General features: G+C 43.2%; 1 long non-coding RNA gene across 1 annotated transcript; it reads right to left on the reverse strand.

Moving 5' to 3' along the window:
- Positions 1-1866: 1866 nt before the first annotated feature.
- LOC114015767 (uncharacterized) lies at positions 1867-9523 on the reverse strand. The gene is made up of 3 exons (XR_008730997.1): positions 9224-9523; positions 4921-5434; positions 1867-4044 (listed from the first exon to the last, which is right to left on the reverse strand). It is a non-coding gene; the product is annotated as an uncharacterized LOC114015767 (long non-coding RNA).
- Positions 9524-18477: the final 8954 nt, after the last annotated feature.

Below are 18477 nucleotides of genomic sequence, written 5' to 3' on the forward strand. Positions count from 1 at the left end.
CACAGTGCATGAAAGACTGCAAAGCAGTTCAGTATTTGTCTTATGTGTACAAAGGAAGAGTCTTTATTTTTGCAAATGAAGTGTTCATCTGACATAGACTGAATGCAAACCATTTGATGGTATCCTACAGAGATCATAGTGCCTTAGACTTTGCCTGCAGTTTATTACAATGACTCCTGCTGAAGAGAGAGCTTATTGCCCATCCCGACTCAGTAGCTTTTCTTTGTGCTGTACCGAGGATTGAATTCAGCAAACACATACTACCCACATGCAAAACCATTTTTTACTGAACTGGGGCCCTAGTAAATTAAGCTTACCACAGTATCTTTTCTTTAAAAAATAACTTATGATGATGATTTTGATTTGGTGAGGTTTCAGTTTCATATTAAATAAAAGGCATCTATAAATTTTGATTACTCTTTCCAGACACCATTGCCAATGTTAATTTTAAATATCTTTTCACAGCCCCTTTTCCATTTCATTCAAACTGCACATTTTTAGGCAAATGCTACCATTCTGAATACTCCCTTGGCAGCTGCAGATAGCAGCTGTCACAGAACAGAGGTGCCCAGCACTGCGCTTGGAAAACGCGCCTTCACTGACCTACTGATGATGTGTAAAGAGTGATGTGGCAGGTCTTGCTGAAGGCCTCAAGCTGCAAATAAATGGAAGCATAATTGTTTAGTTATTCAGTTAAATTTGCTACCAAATGGGTGAGAAAACTTGTCAGAGTGTCCTATCTAATAAAAACCAGAAGACATTACATGTGGGGATCAGCAGGTGGTTGAAATGTGTCACATTGTTCTTGTGAAAATGTCTCTTACAGGTGTCTGATGATTCATTGTGAATAATAATATTAAACATTTTAGTACTATTCCTCACTATCTGCTTCTGATTTTGTGGAGTTTTATTAAATTCCGGTCACCATAGTAGGGCAGCAGAAAGGAATTTGAACTTTGTGCTCACCTGTGCCAGATGCTGCAACCCAACAGAGCTGGTTTGCACCATAAGCTGCAGAAGGGTGTTTTATTTTTCTAGAAGAGAAGTGGTAGTCATGGCAGTAGCAATGCTGTCAAGCCAAAGATGAAGATTTCTCAGTTTTACTGCCTCTGACAGAGCCTAAGACTGGAGATGAGTATGGGAATAGAGCTCACATATGTGGTACTTCTACTTACTATTTTCCCAGCCTCCAGCTTTCTGAATTGGATTAGGTTTCTAGATAATTAAGAAAAGCCTTAACTTGTGCATTTGCTGTAGCTGCCCATTGATTCATGTAAAATTTTAGCATTCACAGCACCTGCATCCTGTGGGAAACAGATCTAGAGTGGAGTGTGATAAAACATATCCATTGGTTTGCTCAGAACTTGGATCCTGTGAGGTTCATTTAATGCCCTATAGTTCTTATACTGGAAAAGGAGGCAACCCCTCCACATCATACCATGGTTTTGCAGACCTCTATCATATTCACTTTCAGACATCTCTTTTCCAGATGGTAGAGTCCCAGTTGACTATCATTTATGGATGTACTGTTTGGCTGCAGAAATTGGCATCCCTAACCTTTGCAAACCCACTAAGACTTGGTTGTCCCTACCTAGTCTGCAGGAGAGATGTCTTGCTTTCATTCAAAAAACACTGTTTAGTACCTGTGTTGGTAGGTCTGTCTCTGTGCCTCTCAGCTGTCTGGAGCTCCTGCATCCAGCCCCAGTGCTGGAAGCAAAGAATAAAACCATATATACTTAATTTTTTGTAGGTCATTTAAGTGGGCATAAATTATTCAGAGCTGGAATGTGTTCAGCCCAGCAGATGCTAACAGAGCTTGTCTCACAAAAAAAAAAAAGACCAGGAATTTTTACTGGTCTTAAGGACTCAAAAACCTGTGACTTCAGTATCCCACTTACTGGAGTGGTGCTTCCTAGGAGCAAGCTGAGAGACTGGGTCAGACTTGGTGAATCATCAACACTCAGGAGCATCCTGAGGACTCGTAAGCTGAATGTTGACTGTGTTTGACCCTGAGTAGTTTGCACAAGATGAGATCCCGATTCCACATGGCTAGAGCAGATCAGTAACATTCTTCATTAGTTTACTGGCGCCTCCTCAAATTTGGAATCGTGCCCTGCTGTATCAAGTCCCCAGAACTGTTTGTTCAAACTGGTGGAGGTTTTGTCTTTTTTATCCATTAATCACTAAATTGTGCAAAGTGAAGGGTGGGAGACAAAGCAAGAGCAGCATATAGCCACAGACATAATAAATAGTTTACCAAGACTATTAAATGAAGTCACATGTATAATTTGCTAGTTATTTATCTTGAGAGCACACCAGCTAAGAGCGGAATTAAGTACATTGGCTGACAAGATTTGTGTGCCATCAGGAAAACATTTTATAGAGCTACCGCAATCGTCCAGATACTACACTGAGAATAATGACAACAGCGCTAACATAGTACCTGAAGAACTCCTCTCAGTCAGAGGATGGTTTTAGGTGCATGGATGGAAAAGATAACAAGTCATCCTCATCAGGAAAAATTTGAAAGCCAATTAAAATGTTTTTCTTTTGCAAAGGGTGTGATTTGGCAGTTAACTTTGTAAATGTTAACTCAAAAATGTTTTCCATTAAAAAAAACATTATTCTTTTGCCCTTTGGTTGCGTAAGACAAGCCTGAGACAACCATTTTATTGCTGAAGTCTGTTTAAATTTGTCTTGTGACTAATTGGGCTTTGATTAAAGTATGAGAAAACATTAAGTGTCTATAGTGTGAGTCCAATGATTACTTCTCCTTCCTCTCAAAAGATAGATAACTTTTGAGCCTATATGCCCAGATATTTCAGGGTTCTTTAGTCTAAGGAACTACTGGTACTGTAAGTACTTGCAGCAGTACTTACAATTTGTGGTTACTTGCAGTGTGTAGCAATTTGTGGTTACTCGCAGAAGAAATCCACCACATAATGTACCATATTGCTGTACTATCTTTATAAAAAAATACCATGATTTTATTCGCTTGTGAAAACAGCAAGTCTTTACTCTTGGGATGAGAGCTGGGAAGTCCATGTCTCCGAGAATGTTTGTGAAGTATTCAAAATATCTCTTGGTCTAAGCATCTGCCATAAGACCCTGTGGCTAAGCCCCTAACTTCATGTTGATGGCAATCTATATTCTGCTTGCAGTTACCGTAAGCAGTTACCGTAAGCTGAAGAGTGTGTATTCTGGTTTCCTACCACTTCCTACCATTGAGTATAAAGAAAAAAGATTATAAACATCATCAGCATACTTTGTATGTTAATGTGAATAAATGTTTATTTCTTCCATCCCTCCCCTGCCCTCACTGACATAAAACAGAAGTGTCCCTAATGGAGAAGCTGGCCTCAGGGTCAATATGGAGTTGGGGATAATGCTTGTGCTTTCTCCTATTATTTTTATAACTTTCTTAAACATTCTGGTTTATTTTTATGACTTTCTCATGGGTCTGCTGTTATGCCAGTAGGAAGACAACACATAAACCATTTAAATGCAGTTGCTACCTCTGCCCACTCTTACTATCCATCTACACTCGGTTTCAGATGTGCTGCTGTTCTAAAAGCTCAGCCATGCAGAAAAAAAATCTTCTGGCCCAAAACCTGCAGCTGTGAAAGTGTGACTTTATCCCCTAGCACTGAAAGGACAAATTTACGTGTGCAATCAGAATTTTTCTTCCTTCTTTCTCTGTTTCTTTACCAGAAATAAAGGAGTACAAAATACATGTTGAAAGGCCTTCTACACTACTGAAGTCATACTCTGAACAACAGTACAGAAAATATGGTGTGATATAGTTTCATGTCTATGTAATAGCAGCTTTTATGGAATTTTGTTGAGTTTACAAGACATATTTGTCCACTTGCCAGCTCTGCAGGCTTCTGATCATCTTGAAATCCAAGCTGCATTCTCCTTGACTTCTTCATTGTCACCGTAACTTTCCACCAGCCAAACCGTGTCTTGCGTTGTATTTATGCAAGCACATGTTCTTCAGATTCTGTTTTCAGTTAATCTGTTTCATTCCCTGTCTTCCAGAGGCTGTTTGGAGAGACAGGATTATGGCGTTAGATTTGAAACATATTGATACATGATGCAGAACAGAAAACAATTAGTTCATGATGCAGAACAGTAAAAGATATCAATACATGATGCAGAGCAGAGTCTTACTTGTTCTTTCTTAATGGACATGGCTTTGCAGTACTTAGAAGGGGTAGAAAAAAGAATAAATATCTACTTCAGGAAGAAGGAAAAGTATTATGACTCTTAATATTCATAGAAAGACATTAATTTTACAGATCTGCTTTCCAGAGTAAGGACTGACTCTTGCTATGGGCTAGAGTTAGCATCATGTATAATTTAGAGGCTAAGGTAGGGTGGTCCATAGGATGGGTAACATAGGACTCAAGAGGGTTCAAGTCTCTCTTTTCCATAATTTCACTTAAGCAAGTCGCTTAAATGCTTTGTGATTCACTTCCCTGTTTCTCAGAAATGTTATGAAAACAAACAAAAGCGGTATTTGGAGTAAAAGTTTTAAATGGATTGCAGTAACTAGGCTTGCTGATCTTCTTATATGCCTATATAATGGCAAATAATCTTTATTCTGTTGAGTTTTTCAGAAGGAGCTGTTAAAAGCATGATTCAGATCATGCACAAACCTCAGAATTCATTATAACAGTTTTACGAAGTTGAATGTCCTGAAAATGTTTTCTTCCAGCCAGCCGGTTAGTCTATGTGGGTATTGCAAGGTAAAGTAAGGATTTTTCTTAAAGCGCAGGATTTTGCTTCACACAGCCCACAGATTATTCTGAGGCCATGTGTGCAGTAAGTTATGCTTGGTGGTTCACTTACAAGCAAGGGACATTGCACGGTATCTTAAGGGGTGTGTTTCCTGAAACCTCAGGCTTTTGGAAATACCTCAGGGTGATCAGTTTGTGATGTTCAGTGTTGGTGGATGTCACATGATGATTTCAGACGACCCGTATCAAAGCAATGAGACAGACAAGAGCAATCTGCTTGGACTTAACACTGACTTGCACTAATGGTGCCAACACTTGCAGAAGTTCTTCAGCACATGTGAAGGCGGGTCCTGCATCTCCTCTTTGAAAGACATCAGTTCTCTTTAGCGGCACAAGTAAAACTCTGTTCAGGAAAATGGGGTATGGAATGTGCCCACACCTTGTTGACTGTCCCCTACACTTTGCACTCCCTGTGTTGATCAGCAGTCTGAAATCTCTTGATATCACCAATGTATTTGTAGGCTTAGTTTACTTGTTGAAATTATCCTTTGAAGGACTGTAGTGAGGAGGAAAGAACAGCGTCGAGCCTGTGGCGTGTGCTGAGGTATCACTGTGCAACGTTAATGCAATCTCCCTTTTTCATGTGTTGCAGCTGGAAGACTTTTCTGCTGATGCTTGGACAGATCTCAGAGCTTTCAGGAATGAAAAGAAGACCAAAAAAAAAAAAAAAAAAAAGAAAGAGAGCATGAATCAGACATAACTCCATCAATAAAAGTGTACCAAATAATGCCTAAAGAATAACACTTCTTGCAATTTGATTGCCTGTGTACATTTCTCAGGTAGGACACGCCACCCCCCCCATTCCCCTTGCTGCTCTAGAAATCTCAGTAAATGGCCAGAGTAACCCACAGCCATGTATTACCCTATCCACAAGAAGACTCTGGTGTCCATAAGATGGTAGGGATGTCTTAGGGCCACCAGAGATGAAGCTTCAGGCCTTCATCACCACAAGCTCCAGAAAGTTTTCAGCAGCACAGTGAGAGCTGAAATGCTGTTGGCAGCTTAGCTCAACAGCTTCCTAAGAGTGTGATGGCTTCAGTTTGCATCCAGTGGTACATGCTACTGGCTGAAGGCTTCACATCCCAGCCCTCAACTGTTTAGCTGCCATTTCCAGGAACTGGTTCCCAACCAGTGCTGTCATGTTGACTAGTACTATATTAGTCTTTAGCATTCTCCAGACAGTCTGTAAGTCTCCTTTACCTCCTGGCTTATACTGTGTTATATGTGGACAAATTCTTTCAGGTAGGAACCATCACTTGTGCAACATCTACCCTTGCAGTGTCTTGCTCCATGGCTGAATTTCCTGGTTACTGTGCTAAGGTGAAAAACAGTTCACCCATTTTTCATCCATTCCTTTCAGAGTTCAGCTCTGATTTCATCAGGGAGGAGAGCCTGCAGAGATCGTTGCCCTTCACGTGTACTTTCTCATCTGCTTTCATCTACTTTCGTCTACTGAATCTGTCCTATATCTATCTCATCACCTGCCTGCCTTGTTCTTAATGCTTCTAAGCCTCTTGAGACGAGACATCCAGAATTTGACATGTGCCTCTTCCCCCACAGTTACAGAATCACAGACAAGCTGAGACTGAAAGGGACCGCTCGACATCGTCTGTCCCTCTCTTGAAAGGGGGGCCTTAGGTTTGGTTATCCAGGCAGGGCCCTGTCAAGCCAAATCTGCAGTATTCCTATGAAGGAGGTTCCAACACTTCTCTGAGCAGCCATTTCTAATGCTAAATTGTTCTCAGAGTGAATATTTTTTTCCCTTATATTTAGATGGCATTTCTCCTGTAGTGATTTGTGCCTGTTGCCTCTTGTCCTGTTGCTGTGCATCCCTGTGAAGACAATACTTCTCTGTACCTCTGTCTACCTCTCTAGAACTACCTTTTGTGTGTTAGAAGACTGTGGTTAGATTCCCTGTGGGCCTTCTTTTGGCTGAAAAACAACTTCTTCAACCTGTCCTTCTGCGTCAAGTTCTGCAGCGCTCTAATCACTGGTCATTATCATCCACCAGGCTGCCTCTGATTTTTCTATGTCCCTCTTGAGCAGAGAAAAAGCAAAACTGGATGGGTAGTCCAGGTGTGGTCTGACAAGTGCCAAATACAGAGGAATAATCACATCTCTTGGTGTGCTGGCTGTGCTGTTGCTGATGCAGCCCAGGATGCAGTCTGCTGTCCTTGCTGCCAGGTCAGGCTGCTGGCCCGTGCTCAGCTTGCTGTCTGCCCAGACCCCCTGGGCCTTTTCAGCAGAGCTGCTCCCCAGCCAGGCAGTCCCCAGCCTGTACTGCTTCTTGGGATTATTCCATCCCAGCTGCAGGACTTTACATTTGTCTTCATTAAACTCAAACATTTATTGTTTTAACCTCATATTAAACAGCGATCTTGTTGGCTCAGTCTTCCAGCCTGTTTAGGTCTCTCTGTGTGGTGGCTCATCTCCTTCCAGCATATCTCCTTTCCTGGTTTGGCATCATCCACAAACTTGGTGTGGGCATTCAGTTCCATTATCCAGATCACTGAAAAATGTGTTGAATAGTATTGGACCCCATATCAGCCACTGAGGAATGCCATTTGTGACTGGCTGTTGGTGCAATTTTGAGCCGTTAATTAACTGTCATATTTTGAGCTTTTAGCTGGGTTTCCACCTATCTTGTTTTGACCTATTCTTTGGATTTCAAGAGAGATCAATGGTGTCAGTGCAGGGCTATGGCCTGCAGAGTCCATCAGACAAGGCAGATTGGACTTTCATGTTGGAAAAGGTGATTGTGAAAACCAATGAATTTTGGAGTGACACGTCAAAGTGCTAAGGAAGAGGAAAAAAAGCTGACTCAAGAATTTGGAGGGAAGGGGAGCAGTCCTGAAAGTAGGAGTTGGAAGCAGTATGTGGTTTTGATCTTGAAAAAGGACAAAAGTTGGCAATAGAGAGAAAAAGCTTTGCAGGTGTGAAGATCTGGGTGGCTGTGAGTGGCTTCATAACACAGAGAGAGATGCCTTTGAGAGGCAGCAAACACAGAAGGAAAGCAGTGAGCAGATGAGAGTGCGAAAATGAAGGGAAACGGGTGGTAAGACTAGGGAAAGGAAGGAAAATGAACACTAAAGGGAGAAATGAAGGAGTCTAGTGTATGAAACTGAAGGTGATAGAGCAGTGCTGAGAGTCACCAAATGCAGAGGACTGATGGAATGGAAAACACAGCACACCCAAGCTGTAAACCTATGGTGTCGTTTCAGTATTCTACTGCTTTATCATGGTGCAGTATTATCAGGCTAATTCTTGATGTTCAAAGCTGCCATATAAACCCACATAACTGTCATGAGTTGTTCTAAGAAAAGTTAGAAATTTGCATTTTTCTTGGTATTTCTGAAGATTTTGGCACCCACCTTTGTCAAGTTCCAACGACAGACAGAGCAGCTTGCCACATAAATACACTCATTTATCGTCAAAACTTCTTTTAGAGCCCCCTGTGTTTCCCATACTGTAATAAATGCTAAAATTTTCAGCTGGAGCCTGCAGTACCGTTGGTATAAAACATAACAGGGTGTGATCATAGATTTTTGGCTTAATCTAGCAGTCACTGAAATTATTGGAAGATTTGCCATTGACGTCAATGGGAAGAGAATTGGGCCCGTGATAGGAACTACGGTAGTAATAACAATGCATTTGACTTATATAGCCTTCTCTCTGCTTGCCAGAGGCCTTTGGGCACTGCATGTAAATGAATACAAAACAATAAAAGAGATTAAAATGTCTCTGATTCCTGCAGGATTAGAACAGGCAAACAGTGAAAATCAAATATGCCTATATATGGGCCACTTCTTATGCAATGGTTCTAACTGTGTCATCACACAGTTTGTGGCGGGTCATCACGTACTTGATCTCCACAGAGCTGTTGTGGGTTGATCCATGAAACCACGGCCTGCTTAGAATTTTCTTAGCATGCAAATAAGCACAAAAAATGGATATTGATAAAAGAGAATATTTTTAGGCTTGCAAATCAGCCAGAATCAGTCAAATTCTTGGCCCCAGCCCTGTGCTGCTGAGTAGTGTCAGATGCTCACACATACACAAATTGACATTTACAAGGCACGCTGTGCCTAGTGCCAAGTTCAGAAATAAATTGCCTCTTTTGATAGCTTCACCAGAGCCTCCTAAGTACACCAGAGCCTCCTAAGATTCATTTATTGTTTGCTACTGGAGGGACTGGAATGCTTCTGGACACAGAATGAAAATCCATTCAGCACAGCATAAGGAAAACTACATAAATTGAAGTACAATAACTGTGAAGCTGCAGTTTCATGGGGTAACATATTCGGTGTGCTGCATGTGAAGGATTAGGTACTTGGCTGTCATTAACGGCAATGTGGGCTGCGTAATTAACTCCATGTGTATGCTGCTGAAAACCTACTCCAATAAATACCAATGCCACTTACCTGGGGAGCATAGAGGAGGCTGGGTCAGACCCCTGGAGCTTTGCTTGTAAAGGATACAGCCCTGAAAGGATTTCCTTCAGCTGCACGGGGGGTGATGCTGACTGCTGGTGGATCTCCCCAAGAACATGTAGTATTTTGATGCTGTAGGAAGCTTAAGATCCTCATTTTGCCTCTTCACTTGTCTAGAGCCAATGTGAGATTAGGTTCTTCAAGTCCATGTGTGGCAAAGTCTGTACACATTTATAGTAGAAGAAAGAGGATAGCCTCACCTGTCAGATGATTCATTGACCAAAAATCCAGTATGCCGTCCCTTAGGCTGACTGGTTCAGCTTGTGGTATCTCAAAGGAAGCATATAATTCACTTATGCAATAGTGTAATACTGTACAATAATGAGACATGACAAGTATTAAACGCAGCAGCCATGAGCTTACTTCTCAGAGCCTGCAAAGCCTATTTAAACATCTCCATGAAGCCCTGAGAGTCAGCGTGTGCCAAGTTCAGATTCACCAGGCTTCATCCTCTTCCTTGGACTATTTTGCCTCCTGGAGAAGGTACAGGCATTGACTTTGCTGATGAGGCCGGTTCTCAACAGCATTGTCTTTTTGCGGACAATTATAGTATGGGTTTGGACAGTTAAAAATTATGATCTCTACCACATGGTGCTGTAATGTTTACCAAGGGAGCTGAAGAAGACAAAGCTTTACCACAAACTGGCCTAGTTAGGCAAGATGGTGCCTGTGGTGAGAGGTCCGATTCCCTGTTACAGTAACTGAAAACACCACAAGAGGAAGACAGGCTGATGCCTTTTTGTAGTCATCCTTCTGAAACACAGCTTGTGTGTCTGCCGTCTTGTCGGGTTTTCCAGATCTGGGGGAGGTCTTGAGTAGTGTTGGTGCCACTAGCAGTACTTGTGGTGTTGTGACGGTCTCCCCCAAGTGAGGGAAGGTTTCTAGGGAGAAGTATGGTCCTCCACTGGGCTAATTCATCTGTGTGGCAAAAACTGGACAAGCTTTGGGATACATGAGCCCCTTTTGGCTCAGAAGGGCCTTGGCTAGGGTGCCTTATAGCTTGCCTGTTTATACCAGGTTTATCAGTTAGTCTAATAAAAGTTATTGCCTCACCCTGAAAACTTTGCTGTGCTTGCATCCATACTTCCCAGCACAGTAATGCTTCAAGAGTATTTATCTTATTTAAAACTGACCTACACAGCTTCGAGCCCTAGTATGAAGAAGCGTCGTGTGTGTGACCTGGTCTTGGCTTCAGCAGCGGCAGTGTGACAGCTGTGGCTGGGGCGGCTGCTCTAGTTTTAAAGAAGTTTAGGGATCTTGATACACACGATACGTACAGCCCGAAGCTTGGTTAATGTCTCAAGAATTTCTTGCAGCCATAGTTAATGATGAGCTGATGCTGTCGGCAATCATTTGATACCTCTGGGTATGGTGAGCTGCAAAGGCCAGCAGGGAGGATTTGTGTAAGCACATACCTGTGTGTCAGCCACCGTTATTGGAACCAAATGGTCCTGAAATTAGTTATTAATTACATTGTCAGTGTTCATAATTATTTTCTGTGGTTGTTACCAGCCATGAAATATGTTGACTTAGACTGGAAGACTGAGCTTTTCCCATCTGTGCGGGTGTCTGTGTTGCAAATGCTGCCCACTGCATAGCAACAGCGACAGGCCAATCTCTCGGTCTTTAGATAATGCTTGTATTTTAAGGGCCTATTAACAAGACAAATGAGAAATAAGAAATAAAACGAGCTAGTCTTCTTCCCTCTATTATACGTGGTTTTAAAGGCAGTGAGGGAGAAAGTGCCTGATGGGCAGGGTCTCAGGTGTGGTGGAAATGGAAGGGCAGAGCTGGGAGAGTTCATGCAGACGCAGCACCCCCTCGCCCCCACAGCTTTCCACTGCTGCTTTTAAATACCCTGCTTTTAAATATGTGCCCTTTTTTAGGGCCAGAAGATGGGATAACCTTGTGGGAAAAAGAAGGGAAAATGTCGAGGGAGCATCTTTCCCACCCTTGGCCCTTCCTATGAGAGGACTTTGGACATTTTAGAGGCAGTGTTTGTTTAAAGTGCAAAGCAGCCGAGAAACTGCTTGGGAGCAGCATGTCAGGGAGGATGGGAACAGCCTGAGGCTTGGAGATGTGAACTCCCACTCTTGCCTATTGGTGCCTTAGTAACTGTAACTAAATAGTACCCAGTCCGTTTTTATTAGCAGGCTTTATGTGTTTAGGGATAAATATTAAACTCTACAATTTGGTGTGAATGTCAGCTGTTGATGAAAAGCAGATCCCAGCTGGGACAGCAAGGACATTGCATCCAGGCTGTGTTTGAGGTACATGAGTGGAGCTGTGTGGGAGAGGCTGGGCTGAGTTTATTGCTGCAGGCCAGCTCAGGCTGCTGCTTCTCCAGCTTCAGCTGAAGTCATTTGATCTACTTGGGCATGTGGCTCCATTCTGCACTCAGAAATACCTCTCTTAGCATGGTGACATGAATTCCTCGCTTTCTATTCTCTCACATTAAAAGTAAAGAGGAAAAAAAAAATCCAGCTTTTATGGGCATAGCATTTTGCTTGTGTCCCTTGTCATCAGGGGACTGCACCCACACCTCACTTTCAGCTCCTGGGTGCGGGGGATGCCTACACTTGTACAGTGGATGTACTTGCCCAGGAGGTCAAGCTTGCAAGGTCTCGCAAATGCTGTTGGAGTATTTGCCCCTTAGTTCAGGGCAGCCACCCAAGTGTCCTGGGTTAGGAGACAGGGCTTTCTCAGCTACTTCTGCATTGTCTGTGGAGAGAGAGCAGGAGGTGATGACTCTGGATACTTCACAGCTGTAGGTATGCTTTTGCTTTGAAGTGTTCTCTGGAGGAGCCTTTCCTAAAGTACACGGTGTTTATGGTATAAGCAACTGTGGACTATTTGTAACAAGGAGGACCAGTTTTTCTCTGGTTCTTGTAAGATTCACACTGCAGATACAGGGAGCATTCAGCGTTGAGTGTCAGTGCAGAGCTTTGCAAAGTGGAACCAAGAAAACCAGGGAGGAGAAGGTAGCTGGCTTTTCTCCTGCCAGGTTTTGTCATCCTTGCTTTCCATTTTCACCCTGTTTTATTTAAACCCATCTCCTAACTCTTCCTTGCCCCTTCCCTTAGAAGAGGTCTGCTTGGGCTTGACCTCTAATGATGACTTGGAGCAAACTTACACCATGAAGTGGAGCATGGTGCAAAGATCACAGAGCTTGTCTTGAGGTGCCCTGGAATTGGGTGGCTGGCTGGAGAGGACATAGCTCCAAGCCCAGAGCTGAGCAGCTGGGCAAGCTTGGCACTGTGCCTAGGTTCCCCAGCCCTGAAATCAGCACGGTTAGGAGGCTTCATGCACTGCTGACTTGGCTGCCAGTAGCTTGAAGCTCTGTGCCAGCTACCATGGCACAGTGTGGACGTACCCTTTGACTGTCCCTGGATGCTCTTCTATCTAGCCTTTCTCACACAGATCCACAGCAATCCTTCTTTGCCCTTGCTCCAACATCATCCTTCATCTCCCCACTCTCTTTGCCTTACAGACTGAAAAAAAGATCTTATGTTATTGGCAGTCAGGGTGGATTAAAACTGGTGTGAGGACGGTGTCTCATTAAGACTGGAGGAGTGAAGATTAGTTGGATCTTTCAATTTTATTTGGGCCAGACTATATTCATATTCTTCCATAAGCAGTTACTGTTGGTCACTACATACTGATATAAAGGTGTCTGTCAGTTAATCAAAAAGGATCATTTTTATGTTTCATAAACTTACCTTGACAATAAAGGTGAAGAAAAGTAACAAGGACACACATTTACTGGTAACATGTAAAATTTCTTGACTGCTGAGCCAATTTAACAATTTATACTCTTAAATACTTTTTTGAGTGACTGGCTTTAAATGCAGCTCTGCCATTAGGTTGAGACTTACACAGGGAGACAGGGCTAACAAGTACCTGCAAAAGCAGAAACCGAAATGAGAGTTTATATATAAACTTCATGATTGCAACCACTAATACACTGGGGGAGCCACATACTGTTCTGCTGAAAAAAAGGGTGTAACTTACCATGCCATAACAATTTACAATTCCCCCCAAGTGCATGTTTAAATGTTCTGCGTAAGCCACAAGATGTCAGTCTGGCTACATGAAAATTCAATCACAGTCCTGCGCACCGATTTATGGGGTATGAATTTTAACTCTGATATCACTGGTAACATAATCTCTTCATTTACCTCTACAATTTGTCCTGCACTTTTTCTTATATAGCCATAAATCTCCTTTCTCTTTGCAGTGACTCCTTCATATAGGACAATATATATGGAAGATAAAAAATGACGTTGAGGAATGTAATTTACCTCTTTGTAAAATAGTTTTTAATATTGATGTGTCCTTGATCTTTACATTTTGGCTACTGTTTTGCTATGCTAATACTTGCAAGGACACATACTGGCAGTAGGGATTAGTTGTACTATTACAAACTGTTTCCTTGAAGCAGTTTGTGCAGTAAGAGCATTATGTATCAGACAAGTCATGGATCACTTTCTCTCCATGTTTCCCTGTTTGATCCTTGTGGTACAGTTTAAATTTCCACATGCATTCCCTAAGACCTTTGCTCCGGCAATTAAATGTATATTTTTTTGTCATTGGTATCTGGGGAACTACAAGTGCTCAGGTCAGGGTGCCCAACCTCATCCGCTATGAGGCTGGATCCCAGTTTTGGAATTCTTCTCGCCAGTTTCCTCAACGTGATGGTTTTGCTGGCACCATGCCTGTGTAAGTTATGCCTTTAGCTCAACCCCTGCCTCCTAAGAGAATCCTGAGTGTAGTACTTACTATTTTGATTTGACCAGGCACTGGAAGAAGCATTTGGCTCTTAATATAAAGCTGACCAAGTTGCTATTCCCTGTCTGCATCCCAAGGGCTGTAGCTACAAGTGTTCAGAAGGCAGGATCTGGCCTATGGGCTGCTAGTGAGACAGTGCAAATTCTTTCAGAATATGACAATCACCCTGAATAAATTTCTTGAGATATGGATCTTTTCAGGCTCATTCTTTATTTCAGATTGAAGCCTACCAAATCCTCAAATTATTATACCAGCAATACTGAAACAATTTGCTGTAGAGCAGGGGGTTAGCGCCAGAAGTGTGAATTCCCAAGGCAGAGACAGGGCCAGGAGCTTGATGTGCAGCAGCTGAAGAAAGGCATCTGTGCAGGACAGCAGCTCACGGCTCCTTACTCTGCTGGCTTCTGAACACAGTGAGAGCTGCGAGCTGCTGCCTTACATGGAGGTGAGATACCGCTGATAATACGTGGCATTTCACCTCTCTGACAGCCAGTATCCCCACTGAGCTCCCAGCAGCATGCTTAATCTCTAGTTTGGAAAGGGTGTTCTGCTCAGACAGCCCTGTCCCCGCCAGCTCGGTATTCCCGGTGCTGCTGGGGAATCCTGTGCTCAGGGCCTCACACTCCCTCAAGAGCACAAGTTTTGCAGCATGCACGTACGCCGTGATCGATACCCACTGACTGATGTGTCACCTCCTAGCCACACGATGTGCAAAACCAATGTCAAGGCACCTGTTAGTCACTCAGGGTCTAGCAGGTCTGACCTGCGCTGGAGTTATACCAGGTCTTAGAGGGGTTATGGTAAATACTGCAGTTGAAGTGCTCCCTTCAAGGCAGACTTGATGTTCTGAGGTGCCTTATTTGCTCTTTGACAATCAGTGGATATTCTCAGTTTATCTTATGACTATAAAACAATCAGTTCTTTCCAAACCACTTTTTCATGCCTCTTTTCCCTTCTTAATCCAGGACCTTTTTCTTTGTCTGAGAAAAGATCCTTATGATTATCCTGTAGCATTCCTGGTCTAGCAGTGACTCTGTCTCCACAAATATTGTGCTAATTCTCTGCTTTACAATCATTAACAAAGGTAAATTCATTCCAAAAAGGCTTAAGGGATCGGTGATATGAACGGGTTACCACAGCTTACTAAATTACTGGGTGTCAAAGGGGACAGGGAGCATGACTGCAAGGTAGGGCCTGGAGCACACCTGAGGTAAACTCATTGTTTCTTTACCTTGCTGCTTTACCTCTCAGACCGGGGGTAATCATGGAGGATCATGGTCAGCTGCGGTTGCAAACCACTGGTGCGTGGTAGCTTGCTAAACCACCATGCCTTGTTACATTCGGCTACGTGCCAGCACCCCAATGGGTAACAGCCCAGTGCTGTTTTAGCTGATATGCTTCTGTAATCTGGAATAGAGAACATAGTATAGCATGTTTTTAGAGTCCAGGCAACTTTTGCGTACAAGAAAAGATGTTTATATTTCTCTGGTGATTGATGTTAGGGAATGTATTCTATTAAAACTAAACTTTAATGCTATAACTATAATTACACAATTTAAAAACAATTCCCATAAGTAGCTAAGACATCCTGTCAACTTCCAGAACACTTATTTATCAGCATATTGCAAACTTTTTGGGTTAATAAATATGATGCACTTTGGGTCTGACATTTAGCTTCAGTTAGCAAAGACAACAGAGAAGTGAGATAAAAAAGAAAATAAAAAAAAAGCTGGAAATAGAACAAAAATAACTTTGAAAAAGAGGAATACTTTGATTATTTTAATATGATAATATTTGTAGAAAAGACCATCTGCCACTGAACACTTCTAAAGTTTACAGGGACCACACTGTTGCTAAGGTCATCGTGAGCCTGCTGGTTTAGGAATCTGTTTCAGGAGGCTGCAGATGGCAGTACAGGACTGCAGATGGCTGGATGTTAAATTCAGCAATTGCTCGGTTTTGATCCAGTTTTGTAGCTGTTGTTCATTCTTTGTTATTTATGATGAAACTTTGTGCCATAAATTAAAGCTGGCTGCTGCTGTATGCTCACTCCGTTGACTGGATTGCAGGTGATTTTCCCTCACATGACAGTCCTCCTTCTAAGCCTAGGTCAGCGAGTGTAACAAATAACAGCTGAAAAGAGTGATATACTTTAGTAGCAGATGTAAAAAGGAATTTACACTTTTTAGTTAGCCCTTTGTGATACCACTGATCCAAACATCCATGTTTCTGACGATTTTCTCTCATTCTGTTTGAGGCTAATGTACCATCGCTTTAACAGAGCATCTTGGGAGACTTTGAAGAGAGGGCAGGTATGTGCCCAGGCTGTGTCAGACCTCTAGGTTTCCTCCTAAAAATCGTCTGAGATGTGGCTTAGCTGTTTGGAAGCTAAATAACTTCTTACCAGAATGGCTGAAAACAAACCTAGGCCCTGATCTTGCAGACATGTGATTTAATAGTCTGACTTCAGACAGTGTGTAGGATTAGTCACATGCAGAAAGTATTTATGGAACTGATACCTATGACAAAATATAAAAAACAGAAGGCCCTACTTCCAAATAATAAAATAAGATGCATAACATTTTTGCTGCATAGAATAAATTAATTATAGAGTTATAGTCAGTTTGGGATTTAAGAGACCTGGATTTGAATTCCAGTTCTTTCGCAGACTCCCTTCTGTGACCTTTGAGCAGGGCAGTTCGCTTGAGCTGTAACAGAAAGCAAGGCTCTTGGAGAGAGGCCGCAGGAACTGCCAAAGTCTTGGAATACTTATTATTTGTTTCTTATGAGACGGGCAACAAGAGATAAATTTGCTTTCTGTCCAAGCATCTGTGTGTGTGACTTCTGATGTTTTGCCACTGCAAGCAGGGAAAGAGAGCATAGCTGCCATGTTTGACATAAAAGCGTAAGAAGCTACAAGGGAGAATCCATGCACCCTATAAAAGGTTTTGTGCATGTGGGTGTGCGTGTCCCCCTCAGCCAGCGCAGTTACATCATGAGTGCCGGGTGCTCTCCGTTTCCCGAGGTGCTTACTGCCTGTGCTTAGGAAGACCAGCAAGGCAGCGTGCCGAGCCAAGTGTTTGGCTGTGCCTCCACGTACAAGAAACCACACAGTTTGTGACTGTAAATGGTGCTCAGAGAAGCCTCACTTTTGCTGGGCTGGAAGATTTTTGTGAAGTGAGAGCCAGCATTGTGTGGTTTGGAAGAGGCTCTTCGGAGATTAGCAGCAGATCAGTAGATTTCTCCACTGCCTCTTACTGTTACGAGCAGAAGGAGGGACATCAGCCCAGGGTTTAGGAGAGCCAAGATTACGTCCCGTGCTTTTCCACATTCTCCTCTGTGACCCTAGGGCACAGGACTGGAGCCTAAGCAAAGCTCCAAGTGCCAGGGCATCCCAGGAGGAAGGCAGGGAAAAAGAGAAAGCCCTCGGTGGGCCGAGTTTGCTGCAGGTTTTGCAGTGGCAGCTTCACCCACAGACCTCAAAGGTGTTTCTAGGTAGGCCTCTGCTGAGGGGCAGCAGGCAAGGTGGAGGCTGGCCAGGCTTTACTCCCCTGCTTGGAGGATGGTCTCTGCTATTTCAGTCTGGAGCTGGTGCTGGGGATAGTTGTGCTGAGTGAGCCATGTCCCTCCCAATAGCCATGTCCCTCCCAATAGCCATGTGTCCCCACGCAGTCTCTTGTGCCCTCCATCAGTGATTACCGTCACCTCCGCCCTGCCAGGATAACTACTCTCTGAATGGAGTTCTTTGATTTCCGGTGCTGTAAACAGCAAATCTTTGCTAGCACTTACTGTTTTCCACAAACTGTGTGAGGCGGAGGTTGCACATGCGGTTATTCTGGCAGACCTGGGTGGGTGTCAGCCTTTGGCAAGGGGAGGAGAGCAGTGGGAAACAGGAGGATGGGTACAGCCAGGGTGGGAGGTGTGGAAAAAGCCTAAGCTAGCTTGTCATAAGCTGGAGGCACCTAACAACCATTTGTGTTGGGGTCTCTGTGGGTCCAGGCCTTAATTTCTTCATGCCTCAGCTTCCAGTCCATGAAGTGGAGATGAAGGAGTCTCCCCGCCTCAACCAGGGAGGGGCTGGCTGTGCCGATGCTGGCATTACTGAGAGAGTCAAATGGCACATGCATGTATCCTTAATACATCTGAAAACAGGTTGAAATGCGTGTCTGTGTGGTTATTTTAATCTAATTCAGAAGCCAAGTTAAGTTACACTTGGCGCTGGGATAGCACTGGAAAGCCTGTGCGGTGGGTAGATCATGGGTGTGCCTTTCAACTCACCCTGATCCATATGTGAGATAGCAGAGAGAAGCAAAATGTTTGGGTAGGCATGGTAAAAATGCAAATATCGACACTGACTACCACATATGGAAAAAACACCTGCTTGTGAAAAGATCCAA

This window comes from Falco cherrug, chromosome 2, assembly GCF_023634085.1.
Source record: "Falco cherrug isolate bFalChe1 chromosome 2, bFalChe1.pri, whole genome shotgun sequence".
NCBI classification, from domain to species: Eukaryota; Metazoa; Chordata; class Aves; order Falconiformes; family Falconidae; genus Falco; species Falco cherrug.